Source organism: Triticum aestivum, chromosome 3B, assembly GCF_018294505.1.
Source record: "Triticum aestivum cultivar Chinese Spring chromosome 3B, IWGSC CS RefSeq v2.1, whole genome shotgun sequence".
NCBI classification, from domain to species: domain Eukaryota; kingdom Viridiplantae; phylum Streptophyta; class Magnoliopsida; order Poales; family Poaceae; genus Triticum; species Triticum aestivum.
In genome coordinates, this window is record NC_057801.1 from 39,945,369 (window position 1) to 39,957,232 (window position 11,864).

At 48.0% G+C, this 11,864-nt stretch overlaps 1 long non-coding RNA gene across 1 annotated transcript; it reads left to right on the plus strand.

Annotated features, from left to right (window-relative positions):
- The first annotated feature begins 5,853 nt into the window (after positions 1-5,853).
- On the plus strand, positions 5,854-8,045 carry LOC123064608 (uncharacterized). Its single transcript, XR_006430743.1, has 3 exons — positions 5,854-6,115; positions 6,964-7,017; positions 7,493-8,045. It is a non-coding gene; the product is annotated as an uncharacterized lncRNA (long non-coding RNA).
- The last annotated feature ends 3,819 nt before the right edge of the window (positions 8,046-11,864 follow it).

The following is an 11,864-nucleotide window of genomic DNA, read 5'->3' on the forward strand; positions in this document are numbered from 1 at the left end:
TAGGGTGGAGCTCCAAACCTTCAAACCTCTTCTCCAGCTTTCTCACTGCATTGCAATAACCGGTCATGGCTGGGCTTCTAACATCCCATTCCTTCATGACTTGGTTAACCACCAAATCGGAATCACCATAGACCATAAGGCGACGGACATCGAGTGAAATGGCCATACACAACCCGTATAGAAGTGCTTCATATTCGGCTTTGTTATTGGAGGAATCAAAATGAATCTGGAGAACGTAACTAAGCCTGTCTCCGCGGGGGGATACCAAAACTACTCCAGCACCTGAACCATTCAGCATCTTGGGGCCATCAAAAAACATAGTCCAATGTTTCGAGTGAACTTGAGTCGGCAATTGCTGTTCAATCCACTCGGCCAGAAAATTTGCAATTGCTTGGGACTTGATGGCCTTCTTTGCCTCGAACTTGATATCTAAAGGGAGGAGTTCAATCGCCCATTTGGCCACTCGGCCAGTTGCATCTCTGTTGTTCAGAATTTCGGATAGTGGCGCATCGCTGACGACTGTAATGGAGTGGTCAGAGAAGTAATGCACAACCTTCTTCATGATCATGTATATTCCATAGACAAGCTTCTGATAATGCGGGTATCGTTGCTTGGATGGAGTCAAAACTTCAGAGAGGTAATAGACCGGGCGTTGAACCTTGTAGGCTTTTCCTTCTTCTTCCCGCTCGACCGTGAGTACTGTACTGACAACTTGTCCAGTGGCTGCAATGTAGAGCAGTAAAGGCTCTTTGCTGATTGGCACAGCGAGCACCGGGTGGGTGGAAAGCAGGGTTTTGAGTTCCGCAAATGCTGCTTCAGCTTCATCAGTCCACTCGAACTTATCAGACTTCTTCATCAATCGGTAAAGAGGCAAGGCCTTTTTCACCGAGACGGGAAATGAATCGACTCAGAGCGGCTAAACAACCAGTCAGCTTCTGAACGTCATGCACTCGCACGGGGCGTTTCATTCGGAGGATGGTATCAACTTTCTCTGGATTGGCGTCGATCCCTTGTTCGGAAACGAGAAAACCAAGTAACTTTCCTCCTGGAACTCCGAACGTGCATTTTGACGGATTAAGCTTGATATCATATCTTCTGAGGTTGGCAAAGGTTTCTGCAAGGTCAGTCAATAGGTCGGAACCTTTGCGAGACTTGACCATAATGTCATCCATGTACGCTTCCACATTCTGACTGATTTGAGTGAGCAGGCACTTCTGAATCATTCTCATGAATGTGGCTCCAGCATTTTTCAAACCAAAAGGCATGGTGACATAGCAAAAGCACCTGAATGGGGTGATGAAGGATGTTTTTATTTCATCGGGACCATACAGTCGGATCTGATGGTATCCGGAATATGCATGTAAGAAAGACAAGCATTTCACACCCTGCAGTCGGGTAGACAATCTGATCGATGCGAGGGAGAGGAAAGTGATCTTTCGGGAAGGCCCGATTGATATGCTTGAAATCAATGCACATACGAAGTGAATTATCCTTCTTAGGAACCATGACTACGTTGGCCAGCCACTCGGAGTGGTAGATTTCACGGATGAACTCTGCTGCCAACAGTCGAGCCACTTCTTCGCCGATTGCTTTCCTCTTCTGCACGGCCGACCGCCGAAGATGTTCTTTGACGGGTTTTATTTTGGGGTCGACACGCAAACGGTGCTCGGCCAGTCCTCTGGGTACACCTGGCATGTCAGAAGGTTTCCACGCAAAGATGTCCTAGTTCTCACGGAGGAACTGGACGAGCGCTTCTTCCTATTTGCTGTCGAGTGTCGTTGATATATGGGTCGGTGCGGCACTAGGATCTGTCGGGTGAATATGAATTGGCTTCGTCTCACCAGTTGATTGGAATGCGGAATCTATGGCAGGTTTCTTGGCTCTGAGCAGATCACTCGGATCCGCATTCTTCTGATATTCTTGGAGCTCAACTGCTGCCATCTGCTCATCGGCGATCTTGGAGCCTTTCTGGAAACACTCCTCAGCTTTCTGTCGACTGCCTGTAACTGTGATCATGCCTTTGGGGCCATGCATCTTCAGTTTGAGGTACACGTAACATGCTCGAGCCATAAAGCATGCATAGGCCGGCCTCCCTAAAATGGCATGATAAGCACTCTGGAAATCCACGACTTCAAATGTCAACTTTTCCTTACGGTAATGCTTTGAGTCACCGAAAACCACGTCGAGGGTGATCTGTCCGAGTGACGCGGCCTTCTTCCCAGGAATAACACCATGAAAACTCATATTGCTCTCGCTAAGCTTGGACATCGGAATGCCCATCCCCTTTAGAGTCTCAGCGTAGAGGATGTTCAGACCGCTGCCACCGTCCATCAGTACCTAGGTCAGGCGAGTGCCTCCAACCACCGGATCGACTACCAAAGCTTGCCTCCCAGGGGTGGACACACGAGCAGGGTGGTTAGACTGGTCGAACGTGATGGCTGTTTGAGACCATCTTAGGTAGGTGGTCGTCGTCGTGGGAGCGACCATGTTCACCTCCCTGTTGATGACCTTCAATCGACTCTTGCTTTCAACGTCAGCAAATATCATCAGTGTGGAATTGACTTTGGGATAACCATCATCTTCCTCTTCATCTTCACCTTGGTCCGACTCCTTCTCCCTTTCAGTGGGTTGTTTCTCTCTGAACTGCTGGATTAGGAGTCGACACTGCCAGGTGGTATGTTTTGGGTAAATCAAATTACCTTCCTCATCTTTCTTCGTGTGGATGTGGCACGGAAAATCCATCATGTCGTTCCCTTCCTTGTCCTTCACCTTCTTAGGGGCCCAGGGCCCTTTAGGTTTTCCCTTAAACTTTCCTTGATTCACTGCCGCAATCTCTCCGGGCGCTGCCGGCTCGGCCTTGCACTTCTGCTTCCGACTGGAGTTACCTCCACCGGTATCTTGCCCGACTGGTTTGCTCTTCCCGCTACAGAGTCGATCCTCTTCTTCTCCGTTAGCGTACGGGTGGCAATTTCCATCATTCGAGCCAGAGTCATATCTCCAGTCCGACCGAATTTCAAGACCAACTCTCTGTATTTGACGCCTTCCTTGAAGGCGCACACGACTTGTTGTTCTGAAACATTCTCGACGGTGTGGTGCAGGGTGGACCATCTCTGGATGAACTCTCTCAAAGTCTCATTCGGCTTCTGTACGCAGTGCTGCAACTCAGGCAATCCTCCAGGTCGCTTGCACATGCCTTCGAAAGTCCTCACGAACACTCGTGATAGCTCTTCCCAACTGTGAATGCTGCCAGGAGCCAACTGAGTCAGCCATGCTCGGGCTGACCCTTCCAACATGAGAGGAAGATGCTTCATTGCTATCTCGTCGTTACCGCCCCCGATCTGCACAACCACTCGGTAATCTTCAAACCAAGTTTTAGGCTTGGATTCACGAGTGAACTTACTGACCCGGATGCCAGCCTGAAGTTGGGAGGTATCACTCCTGCCCTGATGGCTCTGCTAAAACACTAGGGACCAGAAACATGCACTCGGCTGCCACTTGGACGGTCTCTGCCAGGGTCTTCTCTGTGTGCTCTGTTCCGGTCGACCAGGCCTTGAACGAGGATAGACCTCGCGTCGAAGCCCGGTTCTCTTGGGTCGACTGAATTCCTGCGCTCACCACTGTGACGACGCCTATCATCATTCCGCCGAGGCACGTATGATGCACTCCTCGGAGGAGGCGTGGGTCCTCGACAACGATTGTCACGGTCGAGTGGATGATCATACTGCCCACGGCCTTCACGCCGCGGAGGCGGTCTTGGGCTGTGAGCCGACTGAACCATATCCGCTGCAACGGATCTACTATGAATCCTATTCCGCGACTAAGATACTGCTGCATTCTGCTCCCCCGCTGCTCTGAGCAGGGCCCGGATCTGCATCAGCCCTCTGCCAGCTTCCGACTGGGAAGGTTGGATGGACTCTGCTATTCGGGCCGCAGCTGTGAGATTCTGAATCAGCGTGCGGTATACCTTAGGCGGAGGCGGGAAAAGTTGTCGTCGACTAGATTCATGGATCCGCTCCTGGGCACGCTCGTCGAGAGCGCGCTGAAGGTTATCAAGTCGAGTGCGCTCAGCCAAGTTGGCTAAGCGCGCCTCCTCCAGGGCTCGAGCCTCAGGGGTTTCTCCGGCGATGGGCGTGTGAAGTGTGTCCATATTGCGACGACGAAGATCCTCTCTCTGCTGTGAGGAGAGAGGTTCGGGACGATACTCCTCGTGGGCCCGTGATGGATTGCCACCAGCCTCTTTGCCCCCCTCGCGGCGAAAACCAGGTGGGCTACGCGGGCCATCGACCATCAAGACTTCAGCCGCAGGATTGCTGCTATCGCACTCGGACGCCGTCTCCGCAGAGCCAGTCTACAGATCGAACATGCCGTGGAGAGTTTCGTCGGGGTCGATTTCCGCGACTTGATGGGTGGCCGAACGTCGAGCCACTGCATGCCTCACCCATCGCTGAAGCCGCGACCGACCGGATCGCTTGCGGCGACGGATAGCGGGAAGGGGGGACGCCATTGGAGCCGACTTATACTGGGTCGACGGCTGTCGAAGAACAACACCACAAACGCACGCGCGAAAGTGTGTCTCCCCTCGGATGGGGAGCGCCTCGACATCAAGCGGAGCTCCCTGAAGCCACGCCGAGTCGTCGGCGATGAAAACGAGCGCGCCAAGATGGATCTCGCGGCCCTCAATCATCTCGCCGCCGGAAACCATGATGATGATCGGAAAACGAACTTGCAACTTCACCAATAAGTCGCTAAGACACCTGCCACACGGTGGGCGCCAACTGTCGTGTTTCTAAGCCTGACAGTAGAAAGGGGGTAGGTATGGAGAGGCAAGATCTTAGCTATGGCGAAGATGTACACGCGATGTTTACGAGTTCAGGCCCTTCTCGGAGGAAGTAATAGCCCTACGTCTCGGTGCCCGGAGGCGGTCGATTGGATTATGTGTGTTGGATTACAGAGTGTGCGAACCCCTGTCCTAGAGGAGGGGGGCGGCTTATATAGAGTGCGCCAGGGCCCAGCTCACCTCCATTACAAGGGATTTAATGTACATAAAGTAAGGGAGTTACTAGTAACGGCAGCCTTGAATGCTCTTAATGCTCACGAAGACTAAGGAATGAATGCCCGGCCGTTGTGCGCTCTTCCGATTCCTGGTCTTCAATATGGTCGAGTCATTCCCCACACGGTTGAGTGAAAGAGGGGAATGATGGTCGAGTGATTACATCGCCGAGTGGATTCTGTGTCTTCTTATCTTCTGGGGTAGTGACCTTGGGTAGGACGTATAGGTCAGGCCTATGACCCTACCCCAGGTTTGTACCCTCATCATCTATGTCCTTGCAACTGGGCGAACACACAAACACATTTAGCATGTGTCCTAGCCTAGCTTAGCTGCCGCTAGTCCCTAGCTTGTAACATTTGTGCGTGACCGAGACCAGCTGTTCACTGTTAAGTCCGTGCTTACCGTTCGGACCACTGTTAATCAGTCGTCAGTGTCAACCGAGTCGATTACCCACAATCAAATTAATTACCACTAGTGACTTGCTTGTCGATCTATCAAAGTAATTAATTTGTTTGTTCATGTCCTGGCCGTCGGCCAGGCTTCGTTAATCTATAATACCTAAATAGTTCATCCCCACTACCTGATTTCTCTACTCTCTCGTACGTCCACGTCATCTTAATTCTTTTTGGCCGTTCGATTGACCATTTGTGGACAAGATCTGCGGCGAAGAGTTTGGCCCCGTATTCGCTCCAGGCCCTACCCATTCGCTCCTCCTTCGTTGACTCGCAGAAGCGGAAACGAATCTTTTCTCCAACCGAAACGTCAGCGACGGAACCCGTCCTCAAAATCTGGTCGCCCCAACTCCCACCTCCATCTCTCTCCCCTCAAACGGCACAAACACCACACGAGGTGATGGACGCAACCAAGCCCAGTCTCCTCTAGGGTTTGCGTCCGTCATCGGGATGAGAACCGGCGGCTACGGCGGCAATGGCAGCTTGCGGGGCAAAGGCATCGATCTGGAGGACGGGTGGAACTTTATGCAGAGGGGTGTCAACATGCTCATCGACATCCTCGAGGGCCAGAGCCCGAGCACAACTCTAAGGACTACATGATGCAGCTGAACACGTAAGTCAGCTTCGTCCCCGCCTCCCTCCGTCTATCCCTAGCCCAGGCCGATTGGATGCATCCAATGCTGTTCCCCCTGTTTGTACTTCGTCCCCGCCTCCCTCCATCCATGCCTATGTCAATTCGATCCAATCCGGACATAGGGTTTCCGGCCCCCTATTTGTCTATTTTCTCGCGCAGCACGATATACAACATGTGCACACAGAATCCTCGGCCCGATTACTCGCAGCAGGTCTACAATAGGTACCGTCAGTCCTTTGAGGACTACATCCGGACCACTGTTAAATGATTCGCCTGCTCTCACTAATACGTACATCTGTGTTGTCTATACAGATTATCTCCTATTGTGTGTGTGTGCCGATGTAGTTTGTTTTCTGGTCCAATGAGTCAAGGCGAAGCTGATTGTGTTTCCAACAGGCACTAATGTTTTTACATGTATTTTTATTGGGTACAGGTGGAGCCTAACGTTGGATTGTCTTGCTGGCTGCGAATGATTACATTTGCATCTTACTATGTACTAACACATGTTCAGATCCTCTCTTGATTTTTTTTGTTCCTTGGCAATTTCAAGAAACCTTCCTATTAGGATTCCGGTATAGTATCTTTTATGTAGTAGGTACAGCCCGGTTAAATGCCCCGTAATTTACAGAAGTGCGTCGGTCAGTTTTTTTTTTCATGTGACAACGTGGTTTAGGTCAATTTATATACTCCTTATCTTGACATTGGACACATACATGGTTCCTGATTGAATATTTTTTATTTCGGCTGTCTTTTTATTTGTGCTATACTGCTACGGATTAGTTCACATATTAGTAATGTTAATTTGGTTGTTCATGAGACTTTTGCAGGTTAGTGATTGCTGGCTTTCCTGCATTGGTTGATTTTAAATTCAGTTAAAAAAGGTGACATTTCTCTAGAAGTTTTTGTCTATATGTGGCAACAGTTTTTTGTCTCCTACAGTTATTCTTTTCTAGAAATAATCAAGGTATTGCTTGCATTTTGACAATACTCCAACAATAAGAATAGTTATCCAGCTCAGGGAGCAAGATAACCGCACATACATGGATTCAACATCCAAATTTATTCCTTTTACATTCAGCTATAGCTATGCTGATTCTGATGCACTCTTTTCATGTATATGACATGTAAGTGTTATCATTGAAAGGCTTCTTTGTTTCAAATCTTTGTATTAACACTAATGTTTGCAATCTATGCAAGTAATGCTTTATTGCTTTTGTATGCACGAAAACTTCAAGACAAGTGGCATTGCTGCCACTTCTCTAATTCTTTTTAAACTTTGAGTCGTTATCTAAAGGGCATCTTACTATTATCATCTTAAAAGCTGTTTTTTGTTGAGATGTGTTTCCATTGTTGCAGATAGAATGACTTTCAGAGACATGTGCTTGCATGGGTTTGTTACTGCCCTTTATGCATGATTGCATCAGAAAACAAGGCCAGAGTATCATCTTAAAAGCTCTTTTTTGTTGAGATGTGTTTCCATTGTTGCAGATAGAATGACTTTCAGAGACATGTGCTTGCATGAGTTTGTTACTGCCATTTATATCTTATTGCATCAGAAAACAAGGCCAGAGTATAATTCTGCCATGCTTGGGGTCAACAGGTTCAACAATTGTTCTTATACTTTTGATATGCTACATTCAGTCCTCATTGCAAGAATTTGTATACACAAGGATGTACGATGCAAGATGACTAAGAAAATAAAACTGCATTTTGTTCAGAACTTCAGGCTGCAATCTGTGTTTAAATGTAGCTATGTTGTAGTACTATTGATAAGTGGTACTTTTTCCTATAAATTTTTATGGCTTTTGTAGCTGCGGATAAATTGATAATTGGGGTTAGGGGATATGTACATATCAGCCACATCAGGTGAACTTCAGAAGTTCTGATAATACGTACTTTTCTTCCCCAATCTATGCAAGTAATGCTTTATTGTTTTTGTAAGTAAACACATCAACGACTTTAACATTACTTCCACAACCTTCTCGACTCAACATCTTTTCTGAAAAGGAAGTCTTTTGTGTGCACAAAGTCTCTTTATTAACTCAAAATTCCAATGTATGTTTTTCTTGCGATTCAGTGTAATAAGGCTCAAAACAACTATTTTTAGCGTACAATGCCGCAGCAACGCGCGCGGCATCATCTAGTACTACTAATGATTGTGGTCATCAACCAAAGCACAACGATCTGCCCCTTGCAGCCTCCAAGGAGGCACCACTTTTGTATGGATCCAGACATCTAGTTATTGATGATAAGCTCGCACTATATTAGTACTATGTGTGACAAAACTACATCCATATAGATCGCACTATATTAGTACCTAGGAGCCAAAGGCAATTACCTCATATATGTGGAGTACATAGGTAGGCGGCCTCGATCATTGATGGCACGAGGCAGCAAAACTTCGCTAATTTCCTCCGCCTTTGCGTCGCAGCATGTGCTTGCAACAACTATAGTCAATACAGATGTATGTTTAGGCTAGCCTCGTGCACATGCAATAGGCACAATATTATTTTCCATGAACTGTGGATAGGCGGCCTAAAGTAGTGTCTTTTAACTTGATACAACCTTGATCGGAGGGTTGTGGATTGTGTGAGTGGCCAGAGGTAGCGGGTGATCAGCCAAGGAAGATATATGTGGAGATTTGTGGCAGTTTGTCATCAAAGCATGTGATTCCCACTCCATGTTATAGTGTCTTGAAGTTGATTTGCACAATTAAGATGTCTTTATGTCTCATCATGGTGGTTGAATCATTTTAAAAGCAATACTCACCGCATCTTGCTCGGCAAGGTCGCGCGCCCTTCAAAAGTTCACCATTTATCTCCTGAAGCAGTTGGAGATAACACGTTAAATGGGCCATATATTATGGACGCCTATAACACCCACACGTGTGGGTATTAAGGGGTCTGCCCACACATTTTATGTGGTGTTTTAGAGGATCAGACCACACGCCTACGAGTGGGCAAAATAGGTAATGCCCACACGCCTTTTTTTTCTCGCGGTCCCTCTCACATGCCTACGTGTGGGCAAAATAGATAACACCCACACACCAGTACGTCAGGCCTCCTACCTTATGGTCCCGCACGCCGCGTGATAGTCACCACGCGTCCCCGCAGTTGCCATGGTCTAGACCCTCTTCCATGTTCATTTAACTGCAGTTGCCATGTCGTTGAACTACAGTTGCCATGTCGGACAACTACAGTTGCCATGATTGCTCAACTGCAGTTGCCATGTATGGTCTGGTCTACTGCAGTTGCAATGATTTCAAAACTTTAGGAGTTCCCACCTACTAACACTAGGCAGTTGCCATGTAGCACTACAAAAAAGGCATGGCAAAAAAACATGTTAGGGTAAAAGGGAGAGTTGCCATGTGCTCACAAGCACGCTAGGGCAGTTGCCATGTAAAAGAAAGAGTTGTCATCTGCTTACGTGCATGCTAGGGCAGTTGTACCATGCAAAAATACATGGCAACTCGGGTAAAAGAGAGTTGCCATCTGCTTACAAGCAAAGCTAGGGCAGTTGCCATGTACCCTGCAGAAACACATGGCAACTGACGGATTTGGGTGTGGGTGAGGAGACGGGCGTGTGAGCGAAGTGATAAATGCCCACACACCAGCCCCTCTGCGCACGTGAAAACTGGTGTGTGGACGAATTGCTAAACGCCCACACACCAGCCCCATGTGGGGTGAAAAGGGCGTGTGAGCGACCGGATAAATGCCGACACACCAGACCAGTCCTACATGGCACATAAAAACTGCTAGAACGCGCCAAGATTCGTGCAGAATTGGTTGAACAAGGATCCATACGTGTGGGCGAGTTGCCAGATGCCCACACGTGTGGGCGTTAGTATTACCGTATATTATTTGCTTTCATAAACGCAAAGATTTTGTGGTCTTTCATAAACTATTAGGGAAAATAAAAGATTATCAACGGCTGATGCTTCTTGGTCATACAATCAGGCATACAAAGACTTACTGTCTTGAGAGGAAAGTTATAATGGTGGTCTACCTAAAAAGCCCCTGACGCTGAATGTACTTCATGCATTTGGGAGTAGTGTGTTGCCGCATCTAGACCATTGTATCACCAAAATAAACATCCCAAATTGATTTGATGTACCGTAAAAGGACTCATGATTTCACATGTTCAATGCTTTGGTGTTGGTACAAATCAGAAACATGATGTATGATCAACAGGCACAATAGGTGAGCTGATGGATGATGAAATTGGAGATCATGTAATCTTTTACTGTCAAATCAATTTTCATTGTAGTAGTCTGCTCTCATGGCTAGTGGGGTGCGGGATTGACATCAGAGTCATCAGACTGATACGCCAATGGCAGCACCAGATTCTGCATCCTCATCACTATATGGCCTACATCGCGTATGACAGTAAAACATGGAAGCCTCTCAGGCAGAAGACGGTCTAAACAACATTTGGATGGCGCAAAGAGCTGACAAGATGATCCCCTACCCGGAGCAGGTGATAGATTTCCTCAACGAGCTGGTGCTTGTTTCTTTCCCTATGACTCTTATTCCTACTTGCTGTTGGCATACATCGTCCATTTGCCCTTTACATTGACACACATAGTTATAAGTAAATATATGTGTTACCAAAGTGCAAAATATGGATAAGTAAGATGGGGAAGTCTTGCTCTGATGGAGGTGAGATAGTGCATATATATATAGGAGGAAGGGAAGAAAGCACTAAACTACATAAGCTGAGTGGGCCCCACTGACGTGGTTGTACGTGGGTGCTCCATGACCACTCGCCGTGAGAGCGAAGCTAGCAAGACCGCGGGATGACAGCGTCCTGTCGTCCTGCCCTGGCCGCTGGGGGCATACCAAGCGCATATTTTTAAGTTGTCCTGGACCCTGTTATCATTTGTTGTAGATTGAGAGCAGCTGTTAATGCAAGTGTTATGCCCCTTCGGTTCAGACCACTGTTGCTCGTCATCGCTGTCAAATGAGTTGTTTTCTCACCAACCAAAATAATTTGTATGTTCATCTCGTTGGCTGCCGGACATACTTAGTTAATTAAAATTCATTAGTGTCACCATTTGGAGAAGTGATCTGCCGCTTGCGGTCTCTAGATCCAGTTGATGATGAGGCCGTACTATATTGATGTAGGCATGAAAATGGCATGCACATATGGTCCATGGGTAGTGCAATTAACAACGACTAAAATACAGATGTAGGCTTAGGGTGACTAAAATACATGTGCAGTAGGTACACCATAGTTTAGCTGAGTCTGCGTGCACATACGGCTTAAACTAATAGTGCTTTCAGTAGATGAAAGTTAGCGTATTTGTTGGTCCTAGGAGCAACTCCAATGATGCGACCCATTTCGTCCGCCGCCGTCCGTTTGGGTCGGCGCGGACAGAAAAGTCGGCCCAGCGCGCCGACCCAAACGGACGCGCGTCCGCTTTCGTCCGCCTGCCGATCCATTCCCGGCTTATTTTTGAGCGGATTTGCGTTGGCGCGGACACAAGACAGACGCGCACGCGCTCGCCCTCTCTCCTTCCCGGGCCCGCTGGTCTGTGGCGCATACCCTCCACCGCCTGCTTTGTCGCTGACGCCGCCGGCCATTTTTCCCGATGAAAAAGGATACATAAATAGTTCTTGCGTGCACAGATAAAAGAAAAGATCAACTACTCGTCGGTTTTCGACTCCGACTCGGTAATGTCCTCCTCCGACGTCTGAATGTAGGCGTCGGCAGCCTGCTCGTCCTCGTA